Below are 21,820 nucleotides of genomic sequence, written 5' to 3' on the forward strand. Positions count from 1 at the left end.
AGGTTACTGCTGTTCAGTCAACCAGTCCAAGTTATCATAGAATCACAGAATCACAGGAGATACTGAGTTGGAAAGCACCCATCAGGATCATCAAGTCCAACTCCTGGCCCTGCCCAGGACACCCCAAGAATAACATCATATGCCTGAGAGCATTGTCCAAACGCTTCCTGAACTCTGTCAGGTTTGGTGCTGTGATCTTTTCCCTGAGGGGCCTGTTCCATTGCCCAACCACCCTCTAGGTGAAGAACATTTTCCTAATATCCAACCTAAACCTGCCCTGACTCAGCTTCATGCCATTCCCTTGAGTCCTGTCAGTGGTCACAAGAGTGAAGAGATCAAAACCTGCTCCTCCACTTCCACTTGTGAGGATGTTGCAGACTGCAATGAGGTCTCCCCTCAGCCTCCTCTTCTCCAGGCTGAACAGACCAACTGACCTCAGCTGCTCCTCATAAGGCTTCACCTCCAGACTCTTCACCATCCCTTCGGACACTCTCTATTAACTTCATATCTTTCTTATATGGTGGTGCCCAAAACTGCACACAATATTAAAGGTGAGGCCACCTCAGTGCAGAGCAGAGCAGGAAAAACCCTTCCCTCAACTGGCTGGCGATGCTTTGACTGATGCCCCCCAGGACACAGTTGGCCCTCCTGGCTGCCAGGGACTGCTGACTCATATTCAACTTGCTGTCAACCAAGACCCCCAGGTGCCATTCTGTGGCACTGCATTCCAACATCTCATTCCCCAGTCTATGTACACATCCAGGGTTGCCCCACCCCAGATCTGGAATCCAGCACTTGCCCTTGTTAAACTTCCTATGGTTGGTGATTGCCCATCTCTCTAATTTGTTGAGGTCTTTCAGCAATTACAGATTCCAATAAATTGCATTACCTGTAATGCCTACAAATGCCCCACATGCACATGCATAAATGCAAGCACTTCTTCTCTAATGCTTTTTGCCTCATCCATTTGACTGTGATGTGTAATGGGCAGCAATCATTTTGGCACATGACTAGCACAAAGCAAAGACCTCAGGTTGGATTCTAGTTACTGCTGCAATCACTCATGAGGATGAGTGGGCTCACATCCATGCACATCCTCACTGAGGTGGAATGGGGCTGCCTTCCCTTTCAGTCTAGCTGCTGGCCACTACTTGTGTTTGCATTTCTCCAGTGTGCCTTTTATTCCCCTTCCGTCACGTTTCTCTGCTGCTGGAGCACATATAGTCTGCCTAAGTGTGAATATTAATGTCTAATTTGATTGATTTGATGCTCCACGAACCAAGATCTTTCAGCCAGTTCAAAGCAGTCTTCTCCAACTGGGTATCCCAGCTTGGACCGACACACTGCTTGCAATGCATGGAGGTGAGACTATTCCAAACTATGCCAAGATTACACAAAAAAGTAATAATGCTCTTTGTCATCAGGGATCCAGACTCAGACCACCCAGAGGAAAATGGTTGTATTTCAGGACATGCAGGCAGGGCAACCAGCACTGTAAGAATAGCACTGCTATTGCAGGTAAAAGTAAATATTATTTTCCTGATTCTATGAACAAGTCAACATGAACGTATTTCACAGATGCATATTGCAAGAGGAAACAAGGTCAGTCCTGCCCACACTTTTCCATCAGACCTTTGGAGACAACATGCATCATGATGAGCGCAATATACCAAATTTTGTTATCATCACCTCCCCTATCTTAATGATGGCTGCATGGTTCCAGAAGAGGAGTGTGCTGCTGTAGGATATAGAGTTCCTGACATATTTAGTGCAGCATTTTTCACCAGCAATTTCCGCTGCGATGCGGGCTATTACATGTTCAGAAAAACTTCGGGAAACTGCAGAATGCAGAACGACAATTATATCTTTCCCAGAGACTACTACGTTAATGGATCGGCATCATCCATCACCATAGATCGTAAGTCCTCTGGGGAACATCACCAGGCCACTCCAATAAATCTGACTGGGAGATTTTGTATTTGGCTGTTCAGCTCAGCCTAAGGAAGCAGTTTAACAACACTCTGCAGTATGACTATGGCTCAGCTATCCTGGTGAGGTGATGTTGCTTCACGTCCATGAAGCTCTGGATGTAAGAGGTCCTTGCACACAGGGCTGCAGCCTGGCATGAATTCCTCACACGGTCGGTTCTTCAAAGAATCGCATTTTGCTACATGGATTGTAGACAGTGAAAGAAGAAAACTGCATAGCTTCATTCCTTTACCAACAACAACAAAGAAAAGGAAACAAAAAATAAAGAAGAAGAAAACTAACAGAAAAAAAAAAACAAAACCAAAAAACCTGGTGCAGCTCTGAAGTAAATTTTTTTTGCTGTCAATCTTCTTCATTCTTCAGGTCACCTCAGCAGACAGAGCAGACTGTCTGCCATGAAAATGTAAGGTGATGCTCTATTAGGGAAGAACATACTTCTCGCAAGCTCTTCCTTCAGGAAAGCCAAACAAATAACCCACAAATAAAAGCCTCCATGGCTGTACCATGTCCTAGTTTATTCTTGTAATAACAGGAGGATAGGACCTGAGGCTGTTTCTCCTTGTCTCCCATGCTAATGCAAATACAGGAGCAGTGTAAGAACAGGCTGAGGGGAAGGTCAGCCCCATCGAAGCCCTTTTGGGAGGCAATTCTGAGAGAGGGGGTCTGAGGGCACTTTTGTCTCTCTTGCTTTGTGTATATTCTGTTTCAGGCAATGATATATTTTCCTGCTACGCTTTTGATGTAGGTGGAGCTAACAATGTCCTTGTACAGAATCGGGGGTGGGGAACTGCCACAGCATTGCTGCTCCTAGGCTTAACCATTTTGAGTTCTCTCTTCCCTTAGGCACCAGCTTTTACCACTCATTCCACCCCATGCCTGTCCAATGCCACGGGCAATGCCTGTAGTTCTTCTCCCTCAGCCTGGGTATACAATGAGATTGCACCAACATCAGTGCTATTCCCACTACGATAGGGCCACCACCAGACATGCCCCCAGGAATGGGGACAGCCTCGGGGTGCCACCCAAGCCTGTCCAACCCTCCCCATCTCCACATGCAGCTCTTTAACAACTCATCCAAAGGATGGCTGACCCTTTCCAACTGTTTCAGTGTGGGTGCACTGGGTTTGGTCAAAAGAGCAAAGATGGAGACTGAGGGCTTGAACTACTGCATCACCAAGTACCTGCTGATAACCCAACAGAGCCTGGGAGATTAGCAAACAAGGAGGAAATAGTTTTAACTACGCAGTAATTTCAGGGAATGAAAACTGCCTATAGCCTGTATAAGTCATGAGAAACAGCACGCGCCTGTCTTGCCTCAGGCAAATCCATATGTTGGTAGCAAGCTACAAAAATGACACCCCTCCTTGTAGATAGAAACAGCAAGAGCACCCAAGAAGCACAAAATATTCAGTATTTTCTTGGTGGGGTGTTAGAGAAAACAACTATGCTCATTTAAGAGCCTGCTGTTGGCAAAGGGGGAGGGCAGATGCCACCTGCAAAAGCTCTCCTCCATCCCTTCCGGTGAGATGGTCAGCACCTACACTTGCCCCACGCTCAGGGGGTAAAGCCACTGCTGAACAGAGGGGCTGCTGCACCTTTCGGTTCCTCCTGCATGCAAAATGTGGGATTGTGCCACACTGCCCCAAGAAACTCCATGGCTCCAGGTGGGCTGTCCTGTCCAGGCACTGCACACGCAGGGATGGGTGGTCTGTGAGGTACCAAGGCAGTGCATGCCAGGCCACTGGGCTCCCAGGGGCCACTGCTGGCCTGTCTTTGCCCAGGATGGTGGCTGAGGGAAACCAGAGGCGTCTGCAATACGAGATGCATAGCAGGAACAAGCCACACCACTACAGGGGTTGCACAAGAAACCCCGAGAGCTAAGGCAGCAATCAAGAAAAACCTATGTTTTTACTGCCTGTCAGTGGAGGTGCTCATGTGCCAAACTGTTGGTTGAGCTGGGTAAACATCTGGGCAGTACAAACCAAACCAGAAGAGACAGCTGTCCCCTGGCAAGCACAAACCTTTTGTGACCCCAACTGAATCCTCCCCTAAAAGGTATCATGGTCCATAGTTAAGAAACCGAGCAGAAAGCTGCTGGCCACAGCCACCCTAGGGAGGGTGACCACCAAGCAGGTGTAGGTGAACATAAACTCTGTCAAGATGTGCTCCACAACAAGAAGGCAAGAGAGTTGCCCTAAACTCAATATCAACAATTTTTCCAATGGGAAGGACAGGTCAGGCTGCAACAACCAACTTGCATTTCCATGTCTGACTCATACAACAAAAAGGGCCATCTTCACAGGACGCATTTCCCAGAAAACACTTCATGCAGGTTAACTTCAGTAATCTCAAGGGATGGCAGCCAGCTGTCAGCTGCTGGGCATAGCACTTGCTTCTGTTTGGACACAGGCCCTTGGCTGGACCTCACTGGTGAGGTCAGTGCCAGCACCCACAGCTTCCTAGGGTACGTGGCCATGGAGAATGGGTCCTGGCACACACCCACCTTACCATCCCCAGGCATCTTCCATGTCCAGTGGAAAGGCTCCCGCAGCATGATGCAAAAGCATGAAGAATCATTAAAATCCATTGACTTTTTGTCTGACACTAGCAATTTTACAGCTTAATGCTAACCAGAGTAAGCAGGAGAGCATGCTGCTACCAAAAATAAATTAAAGGGGGCATGGGTCTTTGAAGATCCCAAATCACCCAGTACAATTAACACCCGGTAAACTCTACCTGGTCCTTACAGTGATTAAGGCCAACTTGGCCACTGCTCTGGGTGAAGCTTTTGCGAGGACCCAGCCACTGGCACAGGCTGACAGTGGCCAAGGGGTGGGCAGAGGAGCATCCCAGGAGTGGCAGGCACACACCACCCCTGTGGTGATGGCACCAAAGCCACCAACGCGGCAGCAGCAGCAGGAATGGACACAGTGCTGGGGAGATGCCGGCAACAGGGTGCTGCTGGCCGGCTGTTTGGGTTTAGCTGTCTAAACAGGCACTGAGGGATTAGGTCCCTGCGTGTCTTCAGCACTAATTAAAGGTTGTTTATTATCCAATTGTTCCCGATAGCATATATTTCTTCCTTGTGTAAACACAGTTGACGCCAATGCCTAAAAGAACCCGCAAATCCAAAAGTGGTGGGAAGGTCTGTGTTTGAGCAAGTTATGGGGTGCGAGGGACACCCCACAGCCTGCCCCACTGGCGCCCAGCTCTCCCTATCTAGCAGCCACAGGAACTGGTGCTTGCCGTCACACAGTGCTGGGCTGAACACTCCTGAGCTCCATCAATTTCTTCCATGCTGTTTGTGACTTGGGCAATAGTTACCAGAAGTTTGGGCTGAAGCATTCGCTCTTGGAGCAGCAGTAGTAAACATGCCATCAGATCTGACCAAGGCAGCTGGAGCAAGCTCTGACAGCGGCGTGAAGTTGATACCAGAGCATCCTGGGCAGTGCTCGTACACACAGTGACACACAAAATGTGCCTCTGGAACAACGGGCAGCATACCCTTATTTCATCAATCAATTTTTGGGACCCTAGAAAGGGTTTACCTATATAGTGCCAAACAAGGCCCTTTGGCAACATCTGTGCCCTTGATACAGCCAGTGAAGAAGAACCAGTGTCTTCTCCAGACCTTGGCTTTAGACGGGCAGTGGGTACCGCGTGGGTTTGGCTGGGACGAGAGCCCAGACTTTACATCAGAAAGCCACCAAAGTTGAAAACTCAGGCACCAAGGAGAACAGAAATGCAACTTGTCCTCATTGCCTATATGGTCCTGATTCTGTGTGGCTGCATTCTTAAACACAGTTATCCCCTGTTTTTCAAAAGGTCTTGCCATGCTGCAAAAGGACATACATAAAAGGAAGAAGTGATTCTTTTTCATGGGTCTCTTTGTGACTTTCAAGCTTCTGACTCCAAACTAAACAACACTGATTTCACACAGATTTGCACATGTAATATAAAAAATTTAAACTGATCCATTAATTTGCTTTTAATGATATAATGCTACTTGCTATGCTTGTAAATGTACAGAATTATTTTAGTCTTTCTCTTGCTGCATCTTACAAAGGCAACATACTGTAGTTTCAATAGTTGCATTTTTAAATGTGTTTATCTGGGTCACTGCTACTTACAGCATAAGAAGATTTAGGGACGCCAGTTTAGCATCAGTCTAGTGCAACGGAAAAAATTCTTTAATTAAAATGAAAAGAATTGTATTGTTTGGAGGGCAAAAATCTCAACATTATCAAATTAGAGTGTTTGGACTGATTCAAGAAAACAGAAATTGCCTCTGGGCAATTTCATTCAAAAGGCACTTGGGCTTTTGGGTTTTTTTGACTTGTCACAAATACCCGTAATTGGCAATTTCAGGTATAGAAAAGAGAACACAGAGCATTATAACATCAGGATTTTCTTTAATGGTATGATGTAAAATCAAGAATAATAATATGATTTCCAATCATGGTGGTCCGTCTGACACAGAGCACTGCCATGTGCACTCCAGCTCGCCCTGAGAGGCCACTCTCCTGTGCTGTGTAGTGGCTGGAGGAGAAGGGAACCTGTTTTCACGGCACTGCTCCCAGATCCTTCTACTAAGACAAATAATCTGCAAAGAAAGCAAGCAGGGAGGGACGTTCAGAGCCCTGGAGTGGCACCAGTCTCTGTGCATTTCCAATGGTCCTAGCTTTCCACTGTCTTGGAAAATGCCAAAATAAAGGAAGAAGTTGGTCAGGAGAGGCAAAGCTGCCATTCATGTGGGAAATGGTGTAGGAGGCTGAATGGCCTGAATGGTTGAGCACGTCCATGTGATGCAATAACAACATCCTTTGGCATCACACTGCCCGCTAGGTGACAGGGAAGTGAATCAGAAGACGAAAGCACTTCAAAGGTTCACAGAATACTAGTTTATTTTAGCTGAAGCCTATCTATCATGGAGCAGGAAGGACTGTAAGCAGAAAGCATCCGCTCCACATCCTGTGGCTGCTGCTGGAGTGGTTCATCCCCCAGGAACAAAAGATTTCCTCCTCTTTTGCCTTTCTTTTGGTCAACGGAGGAGGACAGGTGGGGAAATAGCTGTCATTCCTGCTGCTGAACCACAGCCAGTGGATGCCTGACACTGCACTGGAGTGGGATGAGGTGTTCAGAGCCTGCTCCTATGTAGCCCACTGACTGTATGACAGAAAGCCAAACAACTGTCCATCCATCAGTAGGGCATTGGTGAGATGGAAACATTAGGTTACAGCAGCTGCATCACTATGATCCACAGTTAATTATTCCCCATACCCAAAAAGCAGCAAAAAGGGGAGGAAAGGAACAAGTGTGTAGTTGGTAGTTTGATCCTGTTATCGACTGGATGCTAACAGAGGGAAATAACTAAACATAAAATATTTTTTGTGTCAGAAACAGGGAGAGAGGGTGATGGATTTTCTTCAGATTATTGAAGGCAATAAAAGGAAAGTCATAAATTCTCAAAACCACGAAGTTTTCACTTAGTTTTTTCAAACATGGCCATTTTTTACCAGTTTTTTGGGGGTTGCTTTTTGTTTGCTTTTTTTTAGTTCCTTCAATCTATTTCTTGCTGACAGACAGCACACCAGCTATTCACTGGATATAGTCATCTACAGCCTCAGTTTTTTGGGTTCTGTGTGACTGCAAGAGAGTTGCTTCTGGCACTTTGAGGCCCAATGCAGCAGAAGTCAGCAGGGCCAGCTATAGATCAAGACCTCAAAGGAGTAAAAAGCTCAGTATCTAGCCCCCTAGTAAGAGAGGATTTATTTTATCATATTCCATTTTAGAGATTTATCACTTCCTTTACCTTCCTCCATACGTACAGTGGAGAAAATCTGTTTTAAACATGTGACAGGCACAATTTCCATTACAAAGTAAATTTGGGCGATAAATGAAGAAAAAAAGGAGCTATTATTAACCCAGAGATGATCATCGTGCTGATGAGTGAGCATAAGTTTCTGAATATAAGTGCTGTTCAGCATATTTACAAGATTGGGTTGCCACGTCATTCTTCAGATGATCTGAGATCACTGGAACCCTTTTGCTTGGAAATACAGCTATAAGAAGCTATAAAATGTTGACTTTGGGTTTGTTCAAGTAGGTATAAATGCCTTCTTCTCAAGTGCCTTGGAAGTCTGCTGCTGGTCCTTACAGAAAAACACATTTCGCCCTAACATCAGGTCCCACAGGTTGTGAAGCCCTACATTCAACTTGGTGGGATTTTGGTGCAACAGCTTCAGAGCTCTGTTGGATCAACACCAGTGATACAGATACCTTTGAAAGCAGGTCAGACACCAATCCTAAGGAGACCTTGAGCACGCCCCAAAAAGCTGAAGAAAGGAGCAAAAAGAGAGGGAAGGATGCAGAGCTCCTGACATCTGCATTGCAGAACTGTGGGGACCTCCGAGTTGTCTCCAGATCAAAGGACCACTTGATAGCAGTCACCAAACGCCTTCTAGCAGAACACCACCATTCATCTCAAACTTCACACATTCTCCCAAGAGAGGTCACTACACTGACACGCTTCATGGTTTATTCCCAGGGCTAGCTGCAGAGGAAGGAAATGGTAGCACACAGAGATGTGGCACCAGCAGAGAGTTTGGGGGATCCAATTCTGGGGACACACATAGTGCTGCCGGGAAAAGCGGAGATGGTGCAGGGTACAAGACACAGACAGTTCTGGGCAATAAAAAAAACCAACCAAAAAACCCCCCCACACCCCAAAAGAAAAGAAAACAAAAAAAAACACCAAAAAAACCCACCGAAAGAAACCCCAAACATATGTATGACTGTTGTAGGGAAGATGAAGAAGTGACTGGAGGAGAAAACCCTAGAGCTGCTGATCCAAGGGATAAGATGAATGAAGTTGCTGAGAACCCCAGAAGTAAAAGTGGTGGAAAACTGAGTGTTAGGGAAGATACAGAAAACAGTGACAAATAAAGAACTGCTGTGCAGTGCCCCTAGCTTGCAGAAAGAAAATTCCTTGAGGGATGTCTACTGTATTTTTAAAATAGTTGCCAAAGATGGATCAAAAATTCCTCTGACCACAGCTGAGGAAGTGATCTATTTTCATAACTCTGAAAGCTGGAGAAGAATTAATGTAGTCTTGATCATACTACAGAAAGCCAGGTCATGTAAACAGGTGTACTTGGGAAACCATGCTCTTTCACAGACCTCCATGGGCTGTGAAGGTCTGGTCTGGATTGAATGATCAAACAAAGTGACTGGCAAGCAGTGGAGTCCCAGGGCATCTCCACAGTGTGATCTGCAAAACTGTTCTCAGCTAAAATTGCAGGAGCTGTTTGTACAGAATGAAAATACATTGAGGACAGTGTAAGGTTCTAGAAGAAAAATATTCTACTCTCTGCCTGCAATCACTCCCATGTACAAATCCCCTTGCACTTTGTCTTCTAGAAGGAAAGAATATTACACTGAAGCCATTCCCAAGCAATAGCATTTCTTGCAATGACCAAAAATCAACTTTAAATGCATGTTGTCAATTATTAAGCCATTAAGAAATTTCTTATCGTTGCCTTGAAACCACAAATTCCTGTGGCCTGCTTAGACCCAGTTTGTGCTTCAAATTTTCAAATCAGCACAATAGTGAAGATTATTAGAAAATGTGAGTTATGCTGCAGCCAGTAAATACCACAGAGAGCACCCTGAGATCTACACCCCAAGGTTGAACGATTTAACAGACAGCCTCCAATCTGAGAAATAAAATAACTAAGGAAAATGGACTCTGAAAAACAAACAAAACATTCTCAGCCAAAATGTAAAAGAACCTGAAAGAGTCAAAGAAGAGTCAATACAGATTTTCAATTTCATTACTTTGATTTAATAAAATTCTTTGGATAGAGTTGCTTGCTCAGTACAACCATAGAAATTGTAATGGCAAATATTGCACTGTGATTTATGGATTGAAAGGTTGTCTGATTTCATTATGCTGGTAAATATAACAGTGCAGACACCTTCTCTTGGAAAGCTATTTCTAAATTGCTACATCAATATTCAGATTCAAAATGGATATTTACCTTCTAGAGGAACAGCATGTGTCTGTATGTCCACATGTGTGCACACACACATACAAATTCACATTTTAATATTTCTCCATTTTTCAGATCACAGGAATACATTCTACAGGAACTGCTGCTTTACCCCACAGCAACCTATGCAGTTGCAAGGTGCCCAGTCCAGGACATTTCTGCTGATTGTATCCTCTTGTCTCACTAAAATGAATTCAAGCAGAAGTACCCAGCACGGATTCAGTTCAATCATTTGCTATCCCAGCCTATGAAGGTGTAACTTCACCTTCAGTTTACAATGACATAATTGATGGATAAATCACTGAAGCCCTAAAATATGCAGTCCAACATTTATGTTAACTCTATATTTTTCACGTGGAGTAGAGTACAGTAAATAATTTTTAAACTAAACTTTGCCTTTCACTCATGGTTTTGCAACAGAAGTACAAAGCAGTGCGTTAAGGCAGATTTCACATACCAGAGCCCACATGCCACTGTCTGTGATATCCATGGGACAGGAGGCTGACAGGGAAGCAAAGGATTCAAGACAGCACCAGTGAAGGAGAGAGAGGCAGAAGTGAGGAGGCAACGTGGCTAGAGAGGGACAAGGATGTCCCTCTGCAAGACAGAACGTGGTGTCCCTGCTGACTCCTGACTTGCACACCTTGTGCCACACATCCCTCCTGGCTGTCCCCACTAGTCTTGCCCTGGCCATTAGTCCCTTCTTCCCTACAGCACTAAGGTAAGACTTCAGGATGGCCACCTTAGGGAGCCAAGAGAGTCAAGGTCCCACAGCAGGCATTCCACACGCTCTGCGGTGCTGGGCGAGCTGAAAGCAATGGGACAGCCCTTGGGAATGCAGACACACAAAGACAGTAGCCAGCAGCCCTCCTCCACAGCAGGGACTCGTGTCCAGCTGGCCTGCAAGTCGTGCCTCTGGAGCACATCCTTCAGTGCCAGCTCACATCACCTGCATGCCCCAGCCCTTGGGGCAGCAAGTCTTCAGAGGGGCATCTGAAAAGGGTTGGGAGAAGATAATGGGGACAGCAACTGAAGCTCCAAGGAGACAGACTCATCCTCTGCAGCAAGTGAGGAAGAGTGAGGGCACATGCAGCCATCATAAATAAATCAGGTCACATACCCATTTCTGCTCGCCATCGCAAGAGCCCACAGAGCGATCCTTTGCCTTGTCCCCCTCGATCACTGTCACCAGGAACAACAACTGGTGCTTATCAGCAAAGACATCTCTGAGAAAGAGGGACTTCAGGACACAGTGTCCTTCCCCAGTTCCTTGAACCCCCCAGACAATTTACAATGCTGTCACTTGTACATATTCCCTCCTCATCTGCTCAGTTCTTGCCTCTAAATTTTCCATTTTGCTTTCTAAATAGATGTCCTTAAGAGTCTTACAAGACCTTGATGATAAGCCATTTTATTGATATTCTGGTTCACTTTTCAAAATATTTGCAGATTATAGGATAAATAGCGTTTGCTTTTATCCGTTCTTCGGGAGATAACAGCTGGGTAACTTACGATACCCAGATGAAAATTTATTAGTTAGCGCTGGGGAAAGCAGATCCTTCCCAAAATTAGCCTTTGACCCAGTTAGTCTTTCATAAACAAGAGATGATTTAAAAAATCCTCAGCAGATAAGATGTTTGCTGCCCCAGCATCAACTTGTACGAACGCTGGAAGGTGTAAGCATAACAAAGCTACATCAGCCGTATTTCACAGCACCAAGATGGAGGATGAAAAACTATGGAAAACTTCCCTAACGAAATGTCAAAGCCAACTAGCTTCACTGCAGCTAATCTGCAAATCTTGATGACAGCGCAGATTACCCAGCCTGCTAAACTGACAAGCGCCCAAGGAAGCTCATGTCCCAGGGATTACACCTCCATTTCAGTTTGCCTTCTTCTGAATTATTTGGAAGAGCCCTTGAGGAAACAAGTTTCAGCTCATTTATTTCCTTCTGAAGGCTTTCAGTGCACCACCCAGTCAAGCAACAACAGTGCATATACACAGAGAGAGAGACAGAGTCCCAAATATTGACATTACTGTGCAATAGGCCAGTCACCCGCAGATACCAGGCAGAAAGCTGCTGACAGATGCTGCAGTATAAACCTCCTAAGAACCTTCAGGTTTGGCGACAAAATCTGCTGTTCTCCAACCACACTGCCCTGATGCTTGGATCTAAATAACGCCCAAAATGAGATTTATTTTTTTCTCACACTGGCTATCTATAGAAGATCCTTTTTTGTAAGTCTCTGTTGTGCAGCTTCTGAATGTCAGGCCCAGCAAATCAAAACATTTTATTGCAATTTCATATTGTTTACTTTTGCAAGGCAGGATCTTGGCAGAGACAAGCATTTCCTCCAGGGACAAGGAGGATGGGGCTGGGAGGAGGGGAGGACGGAGGGATGGAAGGAAGCATTTTAATGCAGACTTCCTTATTGTCTGCTTTAATAGGGACTCTGGCTGAAATACAAAGGAAGAGGTAGCTAAGAAGACCTTGGCTACAAATTTAGAGATGCCAGAGAATGGGTGTGAGGATGCACCAAGGCCAGCCTACACAGGCAGTGACAACAGATCAGGGATGCAGCACGGCACCAGGAAAATGCCACCAGTCCCAGCTCACCTGCCACTGCTCCCTCAGCAGGGTTGGGCAGAATCCTGTGGGTCCCCTCTGGGCAGGCGCAGTCCAAAAGGCTGTGGCCAAGAAGGCACAGGGAAGGACAGCCTCGCCCGCGCTGTCCCCACTGTGTTCCCAGCACCACTACAGAGCCAGTGTGCCTCCCATCCAGACACTCCTGGCTCCTTCCCCAGACCCTCCTCCTCTCTCCACAGCCCCAAACTGTGGGCAGGTTGCCCTCCAAGGAAGATGGCACCATGAGAGTATTTATTTCTTCATGAGGACCCTCCCACTATTCCAGGATGGAGACGAGTGGGAGGCTCCTCGCACTCTTTTGGCCAGGGACACTGGAAAGCACCAGTGATTCCACCACAGGCATAATTTTTCACTGCACATTTCCAGGGAGATTTGACGCACAATGTTCAAGCAATTGGGTAAGCAATATTTAAGTTGATGAGAGCTGATTTAAGAGCTCACCGCTCACATGTACATGAGTCTGCTGCTGAAGCAATAGTCCTCCAAGGAACCTGCAGGAGAGATGGGTGATGCCAGGGCAGCAGTATGGCCAAAAGGAATTTAATGACTTTGTTTTGTCCCCGACTGTCCATACTGGAGACTCAGACCTTCTTACCTTCTTTAATCCCAGCTTCTTTGGGCTGCTTCACACAAAACAAAAGTCCCAGGGCCAGACCCATGGAAGGAGCCTGATGCCTTGAAGTCATGACTCGCCCTGTCTCTGGCACCACGTCCAGTCGCAGGCAGATGGGAAGAAGCAGGCAACAGCTCCCTGCTCCCACTGGGTGCCTGGCAAACCTCAGCAGAGTCAAACTGCCAGCTCTCTGCTGGGCATAACAAATCTCCCTGTCCTTCGGCATCGCCTCTCTCTCCTTCTGAAGCTTTGTTTTGGTAGAGAGTGGTTCACAAAGACCTTTACACAAACTCACCCCGACAACTGCTTTATTACGTAAAATGATTCACTGGTGTTTAAAAATCCAGCAAACAGGAACCCTCACTGACTTTATGACCGACTTCCCACGAAGGCACCAAGGCCAGCAATGGCTAATGTTCCGTCTGGCATCGACTCCCCGTGAATATCTCTCAGCAATAACAACTGATAGCAGAGCTTGGAGTCTACACATCATCCCCCTGTTTGTACATAAATTCCCTTTAAAAGGATTTCGGCATCCTCACACTGCTTCTTCCCAAGCATTCAGGCTCTTAAAGCCAAGTCAGCCAGACAGAATGGTGCCATGCAACTACAAACAACATGGGACAATTTTTTATTACAATACACAGCACTATTCTTTCTAAAAGCACTGCCAGTAATATGCAGTGTGTAAGAATACGCATTCATTATAAAGAGGTTAGATACTAATTCCTCCAGCTTAATTTTTTCTTAAGGGCACCAGCCCATTTTTCAATTAAGGCAGGATAATATTATTAATCATAAAAAATTGCTGATGTGTAAAATTGTTTCCTTTCTGGCTAGCATTGGCTGAGAGACATGGGACATGCTGCCTCTGAATTAGTCTAGCTCAGTGGTAGTATGGAAGCTGTATCATTCTTTTTGGTGATGATTCATGGTGCTTCCAGCCTCAGCCGCGGGGAAAGGCGCATTCTCCTTTGGGAGCATGGGTCTCTGCTGCTCCAGGTGCAGGTTGGTAGCAATGAGCCTACGGATATATATTCCCATGGAAAACCAAGCACTGTCCACTGTGGGACAAAAAAGCTGGCATGACTGGGCAGCTCCATGCCAAGAGAGTGCTTTAATGCCTGAGCACTTCCAGGGCACTGTGTTTCAGCACCCCCTGAAGAGAAAGATGAGGCTTCTGTCCCCACCCTCAATTTTCTGCACTAAATTTGTCACTATGGGACTCTCTGGTGAGATCATCAGTGCTTCCTCTTTAACGCTTTTCCCCCTTCCTCTGCCGCTGAATGGGTTTGCCTAATTCTGATCAAGATAACTGTGCACATTGCCTTCAGATGGGGACACCAAAAGCAGCACGAAGGAAAGAGAAGAATTAAAAAACCCAAACCCGCTAAAATAGTAAGCTATGAACAAAACCTCTCCTTGCCCTGTAGTAAGCAAGGGAGACTCCTGGAGTGTTACTTGGCAGGATCCAAGAAGATGCTGCCAAGGTGTGGGCATGCTAGCATCCTGCAGAAGGACAGCAGCTCCCTGCTGCAGTACACCCTAGTACCCAGCTCCTCACCCTGCCCAAACTGGGGACCTCTCAGATCATTCCTGGTGCAAGTGCCCCACTCTACCCCAGGCCAGACCATGAATGTTTTAGGCAGACAGGACTCTGTACCCCTGTCTTGCTCCTGTAGGCAGCTGGCTGTGACCTTCAGGAGCCCTCCCTGGGACACAGGCAGAAGAACCCAAGTGAGGAGCAGGGCTGTCCCAGGCCCCTCTGTGTTGGAGCCAGGAAACGACCCTCTAGCAGGTTTGCTGGGGACCATGGAGCTGGAAGGAGACAGACAGGTTCCTGGCTCCACAAGTGCTGATGTGTATTTCAGTGGCACAGATCCAGACAAAACGCCTTGTCTCCAGTCATGTGTCCAACCCTTTTCCCATCTATGGGCAGTTTCCCTTCCACACATCATGAAGTCATATATCCCCTGACTTCTGTTGAGATTTTGCACTCCCCTGCTTACAGGACCTCCCAAAAGCAGCTTATGACAGTTATCTCCTTGGCAGCTCAGCCTTTGCCCATCACCTGGAGAACTTCCGGCATCACTCCCAACTTGCATGCCCCCATCATCCTGCTCTTCCTGGTCTTGTTTCTCCCCTGTTCTGGAAACTGCATCCTCCATACTTTTTCCCCTATAGTCACCAGTCTTCTCCCAGCTGCATAATTCCCCTCCTGTTTTTCCCACACATGATCAACTCCATAACATTATTTCAGTTATCTGTAGCCATGTGTTATTAGTTTTCTGACATCACCAAATACTTTCTTATCTGAAGCGTGTATTATTTATACACACATATATATAAATGGACATCTTCCACCATCTTATTGACTGCTGACCAAGAATAAATCATGTAAAGAGAACAGACCAGACATTGGGACCACCTTGGGGAATGCCCCATCCCACAGTTATTGCCTCCTGGCAAATACTACACCAAGAGGAGCACATTCACTCTGAAGTCTGAGGAGGCAAATCACATAAACAGAAATTGTGAGTTTCAGCCAAAAAAGTCCTTTCTGACAAGAGTCACTGCTATTCACATGACTACTCTCATTAGAATCAATGAGAACTGGAAAAATTTGCAGGACAGAGTCTGCGTGTGTCTCTCCTGGCTGAGATGTTCAGCTATATTTTTTCTTGTGAAAAGGAAAACTAACCCTATACCACCAAAGCAATAAACATAGTGGGATTACTGGTCAGCAACTCAACGGATACTACTTCCAATAGCACTATAGTTAGTAACTACTCATTGACAGTAATTGCTACAAACTGAACAACCAGAGAGAGATTTTCATTTTATCTGTACCCATACATACATAAAAACACCAGTTTGTACAAATCCAAGGTATGTGAAGTTAAAGCTAATGGGCTAGCTTTGTTGAGCATCTCAAAAATCAAATTAACTGCAATCAAATTCATGGCACAACTCAGGGTTCATTTCATTACTATCAGAAAATTCAATCTCTGAAATCTTACAATATTAAGCTAAAGCAATGATCTTTCTGTTAAAGTTCTCTCTTTTTTCATTTTAAGGTGAGAAAAAGCTGCCGGGCCTGGGTAAGGTGGGGGTGAGGATTCCCAGTGGATACTACTAAAAGCTCGGCAAACATTCAATCAATTACTCTTATATAAGGGAAAGAAAAAAACCCAAACGTCCTTTCAAACTCACACTAAAATATATTTTGCAGTATAAATTCTATCTCTTGCATCTATTTCTACATCATGCCTTTTCTTGCAAATATTAAGTATGTACACACATGCATATATAGGCATACACATATTTAAATTCAAAATACAAATCCATTAGGGAGCTACTTAAATCTCATTGCAGCAATAACTAATCATCTTATCTCTGTGCCGTACCGTAGGTGGGAGAGTCAGAAGTTCATTGCATTAAATGCAGGCATTTTCCTTGTTTTAATGAAGCTGCCTTTTTGGTTTATTTTACAATAAGCACTCTTTAACCTTACTGCAAGACCTAGCTGTAGAATACTCACTGCAATTTCAGTCTCCTTTTTTTAGCCCTCCTCTTCAAGGTTCCCAGCTAGGTTTCTCTGCAGGAGTCAAGTGTGGTTTTAATAAGGCAGATGAGGCAGAGCTTCTCAACTGCTTTTGATAGAGGTGAGGTGGTCAGCTCTTTATTGACTTTCTGCGGTACTGCAGCTACGGACTGTACAGACAATCTTGCTTTATGAGCATGCACCAGGCAGGAAATGGGCCTGGAAATTTCCAGCCGGCAGTGTTTGATGCACTGTTTGGAAAGCTGCATGATGTGCATATAAAGGAAACGAAGGAGAGCCTTTTTCGTTGTTGTTGTTGTTGTTGTTGTTGCTAACCCATCAGGCTGCAACCGCTACACGTACCTAGGAAAGCCTGCTCAGGAGCCATTTTAAGAGTTACTATATCTCAGGAAAAGGAAAGAAAACAACACTGGTTATTTTGTGCACATTAGAGAGTGCTGTGTATCAAAGATCCTTTTATAAACACTCGAAAAAATCACATGGGAGGTAACTAGCCACTAAATTATTTTACTGTCCTTTTCTTATGCAGGCAGCCACAGCACATACACACTGTATAGAGTGCACAGCTGCACTGATACACACACATCCTCACAAGGGGATGTGGAAAAAAGGAAGCAATCAAGGGTTGATATCATGTACTATTAAGGTTTTATTGATACCAGCATGGAGCAACTGCTTCACTAATTAATGGATGCACACAAGCTACGCACATCCTTCCAATCAACTGGCAATAAAACCAGGTAGCCTTCTTCACCCCCATACATATATTACTTCAGCTATTTACCCTGCTCCTTGTTTTCCTGCACTGCACACCCCCCTTCACCTACCACCCCACACCTACACTAGCAAGGCACATTCTTCTGCTCTGACACTGGGGAGATGCAGATTCACAGCCCCCTTCATGAGCTTCCCACATGGTGCCTCTCTGAACCAGCTTTGTAACAACAGACAGGGTCCTAACTACACAGATAGGCAGTGTGGAACCCTCCCCCAGAGATGTCTCCACATCTGTGGACACAAAAATAACTATTAAAATCGGGTTTGACATCTCTCTGTGCCAATTCTACTCCCTGTCCAAGGGGGACAATATCCTCCTGACCCAGGGGAGTGCAGTGATGGTGAGTGGATCAAAGACGGCAAGAAGGTTCAGACACTTTGGTGATGGCAGCCCTACAAAAGCTGGAACAGATTTTAGCCCCTACAGAAGTACCACACCGGGTTGCACACTCCAGCTATCACCCAGCTGCAGCAGCATCAGCTGCAGAATAACTCTTGTCAAGGACCGGCTGAGGAAGCCAGGTCCCACCTCCTTCTGAAGCACCACACCTGAGTATCCAGAGCTGCATGGTACTAATCACAATTTTGCATCTTTCAGCTAATTGCAAAGCTCCTGGGGACTCTCAAAATAAAGCTATGCACCCGCAGAGAGGAGTTCAAAAACCTTACAGCTACACTGTTACTATCAGAGGATACACTCTTACTGCATTCAAGATTTAAATATATGCTTAAATTCTACCCACTTCAGGAAGACATAAGGATTTACTTAACTTTCATTATACTAGTCATTTGTTTTATAGTGACCTGGATAATAGGTATAGCACTTTTCATGTATACCACTGAGCTCCTTCCACTGCAGGGTATTACTTGCTACACATAAATGGCAGAGCAGGTAGAAATTGAAGCAGGTTGGATTTTTAGTTAGCCACCTGAAAAACATGGACAATGATGGGTAGATTTTCACTCACACTGCTGCAATGCTATATGAGTGCTCCTAAATTTTCACCTGCTAAATAAGCATCAGTGGACAGCTACAACATAGTCCTTAAAGAAGGGGCATTTCCATACTGGATTCCGCATTTGATATTTAAAAATGCAGCTACAGGGAACAGGCATCCTGTGAAACAGCAGATGTTAGACTCTCACTGCACATACACTGCTTTAATTCAGATGACCTTGCTGAATCAGAAAGCTAAACACAAGATAAATGTCCACTTTCTCTCCTGAACACCTGTCTTGAAAAGACTCGGTTTTGCTGGGAGTTTAGTTGTCTGTGTTTCCTCTCAGTTCCCCATCTGCAGTCTCTCAAAGTGTGTTCTTACAGCAGTTCAGCTTGTTTTTCCAAATCAGATGCTGGTCAGGTTGTGAATCTTACGAATTTTCTTTGCTGATGGGAATTAGAGACTGCTTCACTTTAACCCTCTGACTTGGCAGAAGCTGGAGACTGGCCTGGACCTGCTGCCAGTTTGTGCTCTGGGTCTACTCCCAGTAGCAAGAGATGCTAAGGGCTTCTGGAGAGTCATATGCAATACACTGATTTCATTAAAATTACATGCAAGTTTTACTCTTTAAAGCAGAACTCAAACAGTCAATTTCATTAATTCATTTCTTTAATTCCTAAGACCTTTTTTCTGCATAGGTTTAAAATACTCTAACAGAAGAAACAGACTGCCATTGTCTTTCGGCCTTTTGCTGGTGGCAAAGAAGATTATTCCTATCATATTCTGCAGGGGTGCTGTCAAATGCTGTTCCAGGCTATGGGCCAAAACCTACCCCCAGCCCATGTGCTCAGTTCCCACTGGTATCAATGATATCTCCACCATGGACTGACAGTAGTAAATGGGCAGAGATGTGCTGGCTGCTCAAATAGCACGATCTATGTGCTGAATAATTCATTTTAAACTGTTGCACAGATGTCAAAATGTTACTGCTGATTTCTAGCCAGCAGAATGGGCGTTTCTTCTCCTGATATGAGTGTGTCACTGCCTGTAATGCCAGAGAAGATTTGGGGGATGTCTCAGCAAGATAGCAAAGCCCATATATGGCATGCCTGTGAACATACAATTCAAATGTTCACTATAGGTCACCTTTCACTCTCCTTATTAGGATTCTCCTGTGGATGCACTCACCCATTGCCTCCAAAAAATGTCAGAAAAGCAGCTAAAAACATATGCGGTTACACAGGTTTGAGCATACAGCCTCCAACAATCATTTCAGCCATCTGGATTTTTGATAAAGTATCACAGAAAAACTCCGAAATACAAACAACTTAGGAGTCACAGATGAGTTTTGATAACAAAGTAAATCCAAACAAACAAAAAACCCCACCATCTCTGTAAATGGGCATAGATCTATCCTAAAGAGTTTGTCAGCCTGGCCATGGCAAGAGCTCCACAGTAGAAGTCAAAGATCTCCCTGCCCTCCAAAATCAAGGAAGAGGAGCTTTCCTGTGTTTCCTCTTTCACTAAACCTGGAACAACCAATCTGCTCAGTACCAAGATTGTCCAGGTGCTGGCTTCCTCATGCAGGCAGCCAGGTGGACCCCAGCTGCTGATGGTCAGCAGACACCTCCACAGCAAGGCGGGACTCCTGCGGGCAGGCAGGCTTGGGTGGTATGTGAAGGGTAGCTGAGGGTGACAGGAAAGATGGAAGGGAAACGGGAGAGACGCAAGAAACTCGTAGGTTTGGAACTGAGATCAGAGACTGGGGATCTCTGACACGAACCAAAAGAGCACCCCATGCCAGCCCAGGAGCTCTACTAGTGATGTGTCAGCTAAAAAGTGCAGTTTTCCACACTCCTAGAGGGGCTTTTTTATGTCCGCTGGTCCGCGTGGAAACAGACCTAGGCTTAATGAGGTCTAATTTGTTTTAAATCCATAGGTTTCTTTTTAATAATTAACAGTCCCATCGCTCAGCAAAGTCATTCCTTACCCCTGACTACTCGCTATTAGGAATGAAATTTAGTGTGAAATACTGTTAAAAGGTGGAAAGCGGGTGACATAATTCAAGTTTTAATTAAAAAAAATATATATCACACAAAGCCAGAGCCATAGAAGGAATAATAACCTAATAAGCAAAAAAAACCCCACCATCTCAACTCAATGTCTACTCTTCCCAATTACCCACTTTGTTCTTCCATGCTATTTGAATTCTTCTAATTGGTTTCTCTTACTGGATGCCCTGTGCCCAAAGCACATCTAAGTTTTTCACTGCGATTCCAGGAACTAGAGAACATGTCAGCATCATTACCATGAACATTACACACCCTCACACACCAGGGTACAGGAACTACAATTAACACATTAAGAAATAATAACTGCCAAGGGAGCAACGGAAGATAAACAGCATGGAGCTGATGTAGCAAGAATTCTGTCTCTTGGGTAATGGGCAAGGGAGAGGAATTGAAGCGCTGCGCAGCACTACCCATTTACTAAAGAAAACCCCAAAACCAGTCCAACAACTGTTTACATATTAATTTCTTGAAATGTCATTTCGACAAAAGTATTGCCAGCTTTAAACTAGTTTTTAAAGGAATCTGAAGGCTCATGTTTACAAAGAAATAACAATCATGTCCTCTTTGAAAGTTTAAAATTGGTATATGTTTTTTGCTATTTGAAAACGTGTCCTGAAGTGCTGCAGGTTTGTTGTTTTCTTGTTCTGCCTTTTTAATAGAAGACAAGAATACTTATTTCTTTTACTAATTTATAATAATTATTCTTTTATTAATTTATAGTAATTATTTATTATTATATATGTTGATATAGAGATATAGAGAGAGAGACACATATATAAAAAATAATAATAAAATGGACTTTTTTTTTCCCTGCTTGTTGATAGCCATTTTTATAATTGCTTGGGGATTTTTTTGTTTGTTTGGTTGGTTTGTTGGGGTTTTTTTGAATGATATTTAAATAATTAAGTTATTTTCCCAAGGATTTTTAATGAAAAAAATTCTTCAGATTCCAGAGTCTTTTATTTAAAGCTTCCAGTCTGAAAATGCTTTTTGTGAGTAGTCCTACAGAAGCTGCATAACTGCAGAAGCTGCAAGATCATGCCCACCATCTGGATATCTATTTTCATTCCTGTACCCAACAGAAATCATGAACCACGCTGGTCCTTTTAGAAATCAGTCTTGACTTTAGCTATTGCTTTCAGATGGACCAGTTGAAGGCCTTAAT

General features: G+C 44.7%; 1 protein-coding gene across 2 annotated transcripts in view; it reads right to left on the bottom strand.

The window, feature by feature from the left end:
* RAI2 (retinoic acid induced 2) overlaps positions 1 to 21,820 on the bottom strand; it is a 48,325-nt gene that overhangs the window by 15,202 nt on the left and 11,303 nt on the right. The window contains exon 1 of one of the 2 annotated variants that reach the window (XM_027738307.2): positions 16,842 to 16,921. The exons of the other annotated variant lie outside the window; for it this stretch is intronic. The gene's annotated coding sequence lies outside the window, so the exon portion shown is untranslated. Of the gene's footprint in view, positions 1 to 16,841; positions 16,922 to 21,820 lie in introns of those variants that run through there. 2 annotated transcript variants of the gene reach the window in all.

Source organism: Pipra filicauda, unplaced genomic scaffold (assembly GCF_003945595.2).
Source record: "Pipra filicauda isolate LSUMZ 115617 unplaced genomic scaffold, ASM394559v2 scaffold12_size5214236_pilon, whole genome shotgun sequence".
Taxonomy (NCBI): Eukaryota; Metazoa; Chordata; class Aves; order Passeriformes; family Pipridae; genus Pipra; species Pipra filicauda.